Below are 11922 nucleotides of genomic sequence, written 5' to 3' on the forward strand. Positions count from 1 at the left end.
TAAATGCAAAACAATTTATAATGAATGTAAAACGGAAACTAGATAATTTTGCGGAAGGTACAGTGATTTTAGCAGGCGATTTCAACTTGGAATTAACAGCAGGGAGGAGGGAAAAGAAAAAATTACATTTAAATAAAATCAATATGACGGATTTACATGAAAACACAGCAAATAGGGACACCTTTTATTCTGCAAGACATAATAAATTTAGTTGTATTGATTATATGTTAATTAATAAGACAGCTGAGGCAAAGCTCAAGAAAGTGGAAGTGAAAAGTATTTGGTTATCAGACCACGCGCCTTTACTAGCAGTGATCGAGTTAGAGGCTGGCAGGAAACAAAGGATTTGGAGATATAACCCTGTGGTTTCAGCTAATGAGGAAAATAGAATTAAATTACAAAAGGAACTGAATGGATTCTTTTGTACTAATGCAACAGGTGAAATTAAGCAAACAATAGTTTGGGATACACATAAGGCTGTTATGAGGGGTAATTGTATCAGTACTGAAGCTTTTATTAGGAAATCCTGGGAAGCTGAAAGGAAAAATTTATTAAGAGAAATAGATTTAATCCAAGAAACCTTAAAAATTACAAGAAATAGAGATTGGAATTCACTATTATTACTTAAGAAAAAGAAATTACAATTACTTGATGAAGAAAGATGGAATAAAATGAAGATGATTATAAAACATAGAATTAGGGGATGGGGGAACAAATCAATGAAGCAAATGGTACACTATTTGAAAAAAAGAAAAGAGAAATCCCATATCCCTGCTTTAAAGGACAAGGAAGGTGTAATTAAACGTAGTAATGTAGAAATGGAAAAAATAATGAGTGACTTTTATGGGAATTTATACAAAAAAGAACATATTACTTTGCAAACCATAGAGGTCAAAGAGAAATTAACGGAAGAAGATAGACAAATGCTAAATGCAAAAATCACAAATGATGAGATATCTAGAGTTATTAAAGGGTTGAAACCTGCTAAAGCCCCAGGTCCAGATGGTTTTACTGCTGAATATTATAAGACGTATATGAATGAATTATTACCGCATATGGAAAAATTGTTTAATAATGTAATTAAGACTTCTGAAACTCCACAGACGTGGAAAATATCAGAAATTATAACTATCCCAAAACCAGATCGTGATTTAACTTATCACCCTATCAGCTTATTAAATCAGGATTATAAAATATTTATGAAAATATTGGCAAACAGGGTGGAGAATATTTTACCAAAAGTAATTGGAGAAGACCAATATGGATTTGTTAAAGGAAGAAAGATTCACGAACCAATAAGGAATGTGGTCAATGTTATACACCATGCTACCAATACCAAAAGAAAACTAAGTATTCTAAAGTTAGATGTCTACAAAGCCTTTGACAAAGTTAATCATGATTACCTATTTCAACTATGTAAAGATTTAAATATGGGAGATTCATTCTGTAGAATTATAGAAACAATATATAAGGATAATATAGCTCAAATCAGAGTAAATGGTAACAGAACAGAAACGATTAAAATTCAGAATGGAACTAAGCAGGGTTGCCCACTATCCCCAATGTTATTTGTATTAGCAATTGAGACTTTAGCAAACAAAATTAGAAACCATAAGGAATGGAGAGGTTATCAAATAGGGAAATTTGAATTGAAATTAAATTTATTTGCAGATGACGCTATAGTGATGTCTGAAACCCCAATCGAAATGATGAAAAGAATAATGATATTGCTCCAGGAATTTAAAGATCAATCGGGACTTATGGTTAATATAGAGAAATCAGAGATAATATGTTTAAATACTGGCCCTAAAGAGCAAATTGAGATACAAAAAATATCAGGATTAAAGTTAGGTTGTAAAAAAATGAAATACCTGGGAATTTGGTTGTTCAAGAATCCAATAAAAATAGTAACGGCCAACTATAATTTAATATGGAAAAAAATTCAGAAGCAGATAAAAAACTGGAAGGGTAAAAAGTTAGGAAGAATTGCTAAGATTAGGGCCCTTAAAATGATGATAATACCAAAAATGATGTATCTGTTTCAGGTTCTACCGGGCATCTTCCCTGAGGCAAAACTAAGAGAATGGGACACCAAATTAAATTTTTGGATTGAAGGAAACAAAAAGCTTAGAATAAGAAAACATTGGCAGTTTGCACAAGAGAAAGAGGGGGGTTGGGGCAGCCCGTGCTTAGTACTATATAGAGAAACATTTCAAATAGAAAGGTTAATGGAATTACAGTTATGGGGCGGGAAAGAAATGGGTAGAGTTAGAAAAGGAAATTAACAATATAAATAATAAAGAGTTATTATTTAAAAATTGGAGTAGAACAGAAATTAGCAATTTAAGTGACCCTCTCAAAGCATGTTTAGAAATATGGTCTAAATGGCAGAGGAAAAGCGGAATTAGGATCTCCAGGCTATCAACGTTATATGTATTGAATATAGGGGATGATGTTAACTTAAGCAGAATTATCAAAGTATTAAATAGTAAAGGGATAACGAGAATTGAACAATTATATGAAAAAGATGGAAGAGTCAGTAGAACTCGATTGGAATGGTGGATTGGTAAACAGAAATGGTTGCAGATTAATGCAATAAGCACATATTTAAATAAAAGTGAGAATAAAGAAGCTCTCTTACGAGAAGAAAATTGCTTAGAAAAAATAATAAGAGAAAAGATAAATGAGAGTAAAGCACAAGCCGGTAATACAGTGAACCCTCGATCATCGCGAGGGTTCCGTTCCAGGACCCCACGCGATGATCGATTTTTAGCGAAGTAGCGGTGCGGAAGTAAAAACACCATCTGCGCGTGCGCAGATGGTGTTTTTGCTTCTACTGCCGCCCGCCCTTCGCCCGCCCACCCCGTTGCTCGCGCAACGGCTTCCCTGGGTGCCCGCTCGCTTGGGAACATCCCAGCTCCGCTCCCCAGCTGGGAAGCGGATCTAGGGAGTCCCCACCGCGCGCGCGTTGCTGGGGAAAGCGCGCGCGCTTGGGAACATCCCAGCTCCGCTCCCCAGCTGGGAAGCGGATCTAGGGAGTCCCCACCGCGCGTGCTTTCCCCAGCAACGCGCGCGCGGTGGGGACTCCCTAGATCCGCTTCCCAGCTGGGGAGCGAAGCTGGGATGTTCCCAAGCGCGCGCGCTTTCCCCAGCAACGCGCGCGCGGTGGGGACTCCCTAGATCCGCTTCCCAGCTGGGGAGCGGAGCTAGGCTGCCCCAAGCTCGCGCGCGCCGCCCGCCCGCCCGCCCACGCTGTTGCCGGCTCCGCTTCCCAGCTGGGAAGCGGAGCTAGGGTGCCCCAAGCTCGCGCTCCAGCCTACCGCCGCTGGGGTCTTACCGGGGCAAGAGGGGGAAGACCCAGGGAAGCCTCTGCCCGGCGGGGAAACTCCACCATCTACGCATGCGTGGAAGGGCACGCATGCGCAGATGGTGGAGTTTACTTCCGGGTTGCAAACTAGCGAAATAGCCCTTTCGCGATCCTTGAGGACGCGAAACTCGAGGGTTCACTGTATATATAGAATGCTATTGCAGATGGAAGAGGAAGTAACAAAAAGTTTGACAAGATGCTGGCAAAATGACTTGCAAATAGATGAAAGTGAAATGAAAGAAATAATAGAAAATATATATAAGATTAAAAATACGAGAGTTAGAGAGATGAGAAGGAAAATTTTACATAAATGGTACTATACACCAGTACAAATTGCACACTTCCAGGGGAAAGAGAAGGGTAATTGTTGGCATGGGTGCCAAGAAAAGGGAATCTTTATGCATATGCTCTGGGAGTGTGCAGAAATTCAGAAATTCTGGAATGAAGTACAGAATGAAATTAATAAAATGCTAAACATTAACTGGATAATTACAAAAGAAATAGCAATTTTAATTAAATATAGGGAACTAGGAGAATTCAAGGAAATTAAAGCCGCAGCATTGGAAAGTGCTCAAGCAGTGATGGTATTAGGGTGGAAAGACTCTACAAAATGGACACTACAAAATTGGTACTTGTACATGGTGGACCACATACACTTCGAAATTATGGAAATAAGATTAAATAATTTTGACGAGAACAAATTGGAGAAGCTGATGGTACGATGGAATAAGGTAAAAGATTATATGTTGAGTAGAATCTGTGATGTAAATATGAAAAATAAACTGCAATCACTCTTTTAGTAATATTCGATGCAAGATAGAGCCAAGGAACAATAGATAAACAAATTAAATTCTTTGAATCCTCTTGTATGGGTGGTGGGGGTGATGGGGGGTGTCTTGTTGTTAGGTGATGGGCACATGCACCGTGCACTGTTGTATGTTTGTTATATGTAACAATTTTATAAAATCAATAAAAAATTTATCAAAAAAAAAAAACATTCATTGGCCAGGGGGATAGAGTTTAATCGCCCCAAACCTGGTGGCATAGATGAGTCTTCAGACTCTTGCGGAAGGCGAGGAGGGTAAGGGCACTACAAATCTTCGTGGGAAGCTGATTCCAGAGGGCTGGGGCCTCCACAGAGAAGGCTCTTCCCCTAGGTCCCGCCAAGCAACGTTGTCTAGTTCAGTGTTTCCCAACCTTTTTGGAGCCGCGGCACATTTTTCATATTTTCAAAATCCTGGGGAACATGGGGGGGGGGCGCTAAAAAAAGTTTGGACAAAAAAAATATCTCTTCCTCCCTTTCGCTCTATTTCTCTCTCCCTCCCTCTTTCTCTCTCTTCCTTCCTTTCTCTCTCCATCCCTCTTTCTTTCTCTCTTCCTTCCTTCCTCTCTTTCTGTCTCCTCCTTCCTCTCTTTCTGTCTCCTCCTTCCTCTCTCATCTCTTTCCTTCCTCTCCCTCCCTTTCTCTCTTTCCTTTCTCTCCCTTTCTGTCTATCCTTTCTATCTCTCACCCCTTCTCCCTCTTTCATTCTCTTTCTCTCCCTCCCTTTCTCTCTCATTCCTTTCTCTCCCTCTTTCCTTCCTATCTCTTTCTTTTTCTCCCTCCTTCATATCTTCTTTCTCTCCCCCTTCCTCCCTCTTTCCCTTTTCCCCCTCCCTTTCTCTTCCTTTTTCTCTATCCTTTCTACTTCTTACTCTTTCTTTCTCTCCCTCCTTCATTCAATTTTCTCTCCCTCCCTTCCTCCCTCTTTCCTTTCTCTCCCTCCCTTTCTCTTCCTTTTTCTCTATCCTTTCTACTTCTTACTCTTTCTTTCTCTCCCTCCTTCATTCAATTTTCTCTCCCTCCTTCCTCCCTCTTTCCTTTCTCTCCCTCCCTTTCTCTTCCTTTTTCTCTATCCTTTCTACTTCTTACTCTTTCTTTCTCTCCCTCCTTCATTCAATTTTCTCTCCCTCCCTTCCTCCCTCTTTCCTTTCTCTCCCTCCCTTTCTCTTCCTTTTTCTCTATCCTTTCTACTTCTTACTCTTTCTTTCTCTCCCTCCTTCATTCAATTTTCTCTCCCCCCCTTCCTCCCTCTTTCCTTTCTCTCCCTCCCTTTCTCTTCCTTTTTCTCTATCCTTTCTACTTCTTACTCTTTCTTTCTCTCCCTCCTTCATTCAATTTTCTCTCCCACCTTCCTCCCTCTTTCCTTTCTCCCCCTCTTTCTCTTTCTTTATCTCTATCCTTTCTACTTCTTACTCTTTCTTTCTCTCCCTCTTTCATTCAATTTTCTCTCCCTCCCTTACTCTCTCTTTCCTTTCTCTCCCTCCCTTGTTCTCCCCTGGGGCTGCCTGTGCCTGCCCTGCACCACCCAACACGGACGGACAGCCCCCGGTCGTCGGTTCGTCGCCCCCCACCCCCCCACGGAGGGAGATCGGGCTGGCGGGGGCGGCGAATCCACCTCCCCAACCGCGTGGAGGGAAATCCGGTAGGCGGGCAGGTGGCCGCGGCTCCCTGCGCGCCCCTGGAAAAGCCTACAGGGCCACCTACAGGGAACGGTGCCCGGGGCCGCTTTAGCGCCCCCTCCCCCGCCATCTCCCCGCGACTGCCTGCGCCGCTGCAGGCGCCCCCCCCCCCGCTCGCACCGCCAGTGCCCTCCCGCCGGGCCCCAAAGGACACTTGCCGATGACGACAGGGAAGCTTCAGCTGGGCGGGCGCTGCCGTGCCGGTGCCTCCGACCTCCCGGTTCCTGCTCGATGCCGCGGCCCAGCTGAAGCTTCCCTGTCGCCTGGGCGGGGCGCTGCGGTGCCTCTGAACTCTCCGCTCCTGCCCGATGCCGCCGTTTCTGGCGCTCTCCTGCGCGCCCCTGGAAAAGCCTACAGGGAACGGTGCCCGGGGCCGCTTTAGCCGCCCCCCCCGCCATCTCCCCGCGACTGCCTGCGCGAAGAATGGAGCTCTCCTTCCTGCCTTCCTTCTTTGGGGCCCAGCAGGAGAGCGCCAGAAACCGCGGCATCGGGCAGGAGCGGAGAGTTCAGAGGCACCGCAGCGCCCCGCCCAGGCGGCACACCTGGCGATGTCTCGCGGCACACCAGTGTGCCGCGGCACACCGGTTGGGAAACGCTGGTCTAGTTGATGGGACCTGTAGAAGGCCGACTCTGTGGGACCTAACCAGTTGATGGGATATGATAGGATAAGATAGAATGAAATATAATCAGAACTGCAGAAAAAACAATTGCTGCCAACCTGCCTTCCATCGAGAACCTGTATACTGCGTGAGTCAAAAAGAGGGCAGTGAAAATATTTACTGACCCCTCGCGTCCTGGACACCAACTGTTTCAACTCCTACCTTCAAAACGTCGTTACAGAGCACTGCACTAGATACAAAATAACTAGATACAAAAACAGTTTTTCCCCAAACACCATCACTCTGCTAAACAAATAATTCCCTCAACACTGTCAAACAATTTACTAGGTCTGCACTTCTATTTCTACTAGTTTTTTTCTCATCTTTCCTATCATCCTTTTCCTCCCACTTAGGACTGTATGACTGTGACTTGTTGCTTGTATCCTTAAGATTTTTGTTAATATTGATTGTTTCTTCATTGCTTATTTGACCCCTATGACAATCATTAAGTGTTGTACCTCATGATTCTTGACAAATGTATCTTTTTCTTTTATGTACACTGAGAGCATATGCACCAAGACAAATTCCTTCTGTGTCCAATCACACTTGGCCAATAAAATTCTATTCTATTCTATTCCAAAATAGAATTCTTTATTGGCCAAGCACACGAGGAATTTGTCTTGGTGCTTATGTTCTCGGTGTGCATAAAATAAAAGATACGTTCTTCAAGAATCATAAGGTACAACACTTAATGATTGTCATAGGGTACAAGTAAGCAATGGGGAAACAATATCTATAAATAGTAAGGATACAAGCAACAAAGTTACAGTCATCCATCATAAGTGATGATGGGAATAATGAGGAGACTAATAGTCCTATTAGACATCACCAAGGACAAATTCAACAAAGGAACCTTATACAGTACTTATTATTACACATGTTTAACAGCAGCGACATTAGCATTCACTCAAGAAATGGAAAGATAAAGAGATACCTTCAGAAGAAGTAATAATTAAGATATTATCTTGTGCTGAAATGGATAGGTTAGGTCAGAGCTCAAGGAGAACGAACTAGATTATGATGAAATCTGGAATGAATTGTACAAATGGTTGGAATTGAGAGGGAATGCTGGGATAAGGGATAAGTTGAAACGTTAGGAATATATGTGCTAGTATTTTGTAAAAGACAGGGATGGAATATGTATAGTTACAAAGTATAAAATTGAAAGAATGGGTGTTTTTGAAAGTTGATAGATTGTATATAATGTTCACACAATGTTGTAATAGAAAAAAAAGATTTCTTGTAAGGTCATACTGAATGGAATTGTTTAAACCAGGGAAGTTTCACCACGTCCAATATTTTTAATTGTACTATTAATTTTTTTTAATGTAAATTAACCCCCACCCACCCCCGAAATTTCATTGCATACAAGTCTCAAACATGATTAACCGCTCCAAACTTGACTTTAAAAAATATGACTTCAGTAACCAAGTTGTCGAAGGGTGGAACTCATTACCTGTCATCCCCAAACCCCCAACACTTTACCCTTGGATTATCCACGGTTGACCTATCCAGATTCCTAAGAGGTCAGTAAGGGGCGAGTACAAGTGCACTAGAGTGCCTTCCGTCCCCTATCCTATTGCTCTCCTATATCTTCTATACCTTTCTTCTATTTCTATATCTCTTCTTCTATTCTTTCATTGATATGTTCTATTCCTATATCTTCTTTTCTATTCTTTCTTAGATATACAGTATTTTACTATGAGTATCTCCTCTATAACCTTCATCATGTATTTTACTATGTGTATACCCACTAAAACCCTCATTGTGTGTTGGACAAAATCAATCAATCAATAAAAAATAAATGTTAAGCCAACAGTAAGCAACCTATGTCAAGTCTAAACATTGTGTGAAAATTCTGTCTCACAAACATGCTTTCTTTTCTAACAGTACAATTTAGAAATGAACACTTCAGGGGTGAAATCCAGCAGGTTCTAACAGGTTCTGGAGAACCAGTAGCAGAAATTTTGAGTTGTCCAGAGCAGTGTTTCCCAACCTTTTTTGAGCCGCGGCACATTATTCATATTTTCAAAATCCTGGGGAAGATTGAAAGGGGGGGGGGGCGGGCTAAAGAAAAGTTTGGACAAAAAAACCCTCTCTCTTCCTCCCTTTTGCTCTATTTCTCCCTCTTTCTCTCTTTTCCTTCCTTCCCTTCTTTCTCTCTCTCCATCCGTCTTTCTTTCTTCCTCTCTTTTTTGCTCTCTTTCTCTCTCCCTCCTTCCCTTCCTCTGTCTTTCTCTCTCCCTTGCTCTCTCTCTCTGTCTCTCTTGCTATCTCTTTCTTGCTTTTTTCTCTCTCTCTTTCACTGTCTTGCTATATGTCTCTTTCTTTCTCTTTGCCTCTCTTGCTATCTCTCTTTCCTTCTCTTTCTCTCTCTCTCTGCCTCTCTTGCTGTCTCTCTTTTTCTCTTGCTATGTCTCTCTTTTTCTCTCTCTCTGCCTCTCTTGCTATGTCTCTTTCTCTCTCTTTCTCTGCCTCTCTTTCTGTCTCTCTTTCTTGCTCTGTCTCTCTTTCTCTGCCTCTCTTGCTATGTCTCTCTTTCTCTCTCTCTCTGCCTCTCTTATATGTCTCTCTTTCTTTCTCTTTCTCTCTCTCTCTGCCTCTCTTGCTAAGTCTCTCTTTTTCTCTTGCTATGTCTCTCTTTCTTTTTCTCTCTCTCTGCCTCTCTTGCTATGTCTCTCTTTCTCTGCCTCTCTTGCTGTCTCTCTTTCTCTGCCTCTCTTGCTATGTCCCTCTTTCTCTCTCTCTCTCTTGCTATGTCTCTCTTTCTCTCTCTCTCTCTTTCTCTTTCTCTCTCTGCCTCTCTTGCTAAGTCTCTCTTTTTCTCTTGCTATGTCTCTCTTTCTTTTTCTCTCTCTCTGCCTCTCTTGCTATGTCTCTCTTTTTCTCTCTCTCTGCCTCTCTTGCTATGTCTCTCTTTCTCTGCCTCTCTTGCTGTCTCTCTTTCTTGCTATGTCTCTCTTTCTCTCTCTCTCTGCCTCTCTTATATGTCTCTCTTTCTTTCTTTCTCTCTCTCTCTCAATTGACCGCCACGTCAGGGCTCCCGCTTGCAGTCAGCTGAGAGAGAGAGAGAGAGCGCTCCCTCTCGCCGCCGCCTGGAGCTCCCTCTCGCCGCCGCCATCTCCCTGTGACTGCCTGCGGCCGCTGCAGCCCCCCCTCCCACCGGGCCACAAAGGACATTTGCCGCCGACGCCAGTGAAGCTTCAGCTGGGCGGGGCGCTGCCGGTACTTCCCTCCCGCTCGCAGCTGTCCCCCGGCTTCTGCTCGATGCCGCGGTTTTCGGCGCTGTCCTGCTGTGCCCCAAAGAAGGAAGGCGGGAAAAAGGCGAGAAGAATGGAGCTCTCCTCCTTCCTGCCTTCCGTCTTTGGGGCCCAGCAGGACAGCGCCGAAAACCGTGGCATCGAGCAGGAGCCAGGGGACAGCTGCGAGCGGGAGCTCAGTGCAAGGAGCCGCTGACTGCGGGCCCCAATTTGCCCGGGGCCCGGTAGCGTGCTCCCTGTACTACCCGTCTATCGGCGGCCCTGGCTTTGCGCCATGAAGAGAAAACGGCAGCAGGGAAAAGTCGGCCGTTTTCTCTTCATGGCGCAAAGCCACACAGTCCCGGACTCTCGGATTCCTCGCCCCAAGGCAGGAGGCGGTGGCGGAGAAGAGTGGGCGGATCGGGCGGGCAATGGGGCAATGGGGCAGGACGGAGAAGCCAGGGGCGCGTTTGGCCGGAGGCACCGTGGGGAGCAGGGGCAGGGTGGTGCGGCAGTAGGAGTAAAGGGAGCCGCGGCTGCCCCTGCCTCCCCACGGTGCCTCCGGCCAAACGCGCCCCTGGCTTCTCCGCCCTGCCCCATTGCCCGCCCGATCCGCCCACTCTCCCCCGCCGCCTCTCGCCGCGGCACACCGGTTGGGAAACGCTGGTCCAGAGAACCAGCAAATATCACCTCTGGCTGGTCCCAGAATGGGGTGGGAATGGATATATTTGCAACATCCTTCCCCTGCCACACCCACCAAACCATGCCACATCCATCAAGCCATGGCCACAGAACTGGTAGTAAAAAAAAAATTGGTTTTCCCCACTGAAACACTTCCCTTTTTTGCTACTCAAAGCTTTGAAATAGGGAAACATCCATGGAAAACGTGTCTTCTTCTGGGCGTCTGGGTGTTTGGACTCTCCAATCATGTAATATCTTTGATACTGATACATTCTGGACCATGGGTAGGCAAAGTTGGCTCTTCTATAACTTGTGGACTTCAACTCCCAGAATTCATGATGCTAGCTCAGGAATTCTGGGAGATGAAGTCCACGTGTCATAGAAGAGTCAACTTTGCCTACCCCTGCTCTAGACTCCTTGATATCATGTTAGCATCACTGGTCCCCACCACTGCTCCAAAGGACAAGACACACTTAGAGGCTGCTTGCATAACATCTATGTATACTTCAGAGGTGAAATGCTTCCAGTTCACTTGTGCCGGTTAGTCGTTAGATGGCCAGTTATGAAGGTAGTGCAACGCTCTGCCTACCCACCCAGATGCCACAATTTGGGTTCCTTTACCCACTGCACATGTGCAAAGCGTTTGTGCAAGCACGAAGGGTAAAAGAACGCAAATGGCAGCATCTGGATCATCGACATAGCAATCCCAGGGGACAGCAGGATTGAGGAAAAGCAACTAGAGAAATTAGTGAAATACGAAGATCTAAAATTCGAGCTGCAACGACTCTGGCATAAGCCTGTGAAGGTGGTCCCAGTGGTGCTTGGCACGCTGGGCGCAGTGCCAAAGGATCTCAGCGGACATTTGAAAACCATTGGAATTGACAAAATCTCCATCTGTCAATTGCAAAAGGCCGCTTTACTGGAATCGGCAAACATAATTCGCCGCTACATCACGCAGTCCTAGGTGCTTGGGAAGCGCCCGACTGGTGATGAAATACGAAATCCAGCATAGTGATCTTGTTTGCTGTGTTGTATTGACATAATAATAATAATAATAATAATAATAATAATAATTCATGGTGATGATGATGATGATGATAATAATAATAATAATAATAATAATAATGATTCATGATGATGATGATGATAATAATAATAATAATAATAATAATAATAATAATAATAATAATAATAATATATTAGACTTGCATGCCGCCCCTCTCTGAAGACTCGGGGCAGCTAAACCTTCATACTGTATATCTGATAGTTTTGCAGAGTGTGCTTTAGTCTGGCAAGATTCCTGCCTAGGAGTGAACAGCAATAAAAAAAAATTCTCAGCAATTTGTGGCGTGGTTCTAGATTCCTTGCACCCAACACGTTGCTTCTTTGGCAAACAGCAACACTATTCTCTCTCTCTCTCTCTCTCATACACACACACACACACGCACACACACACACACCATCTTCTTAGTTA

Source organism: Erythrolamprus reginae, chromosome 2 (genome assembly GCF_031021105.1).
Source record: "Erythrolamprus reginae isolate rEryReg1 chromosome 2, rEryReg1.hap1, whole genome shotgun sequence".
Classification (NCBI taxonomy): domain Eukaryota; kingdom Metazoa; phylum Chordata; class Lepidosauria; order Squamata; family Dipsadidae; genus Erythrolamprus; species Erythrolamprus reginae.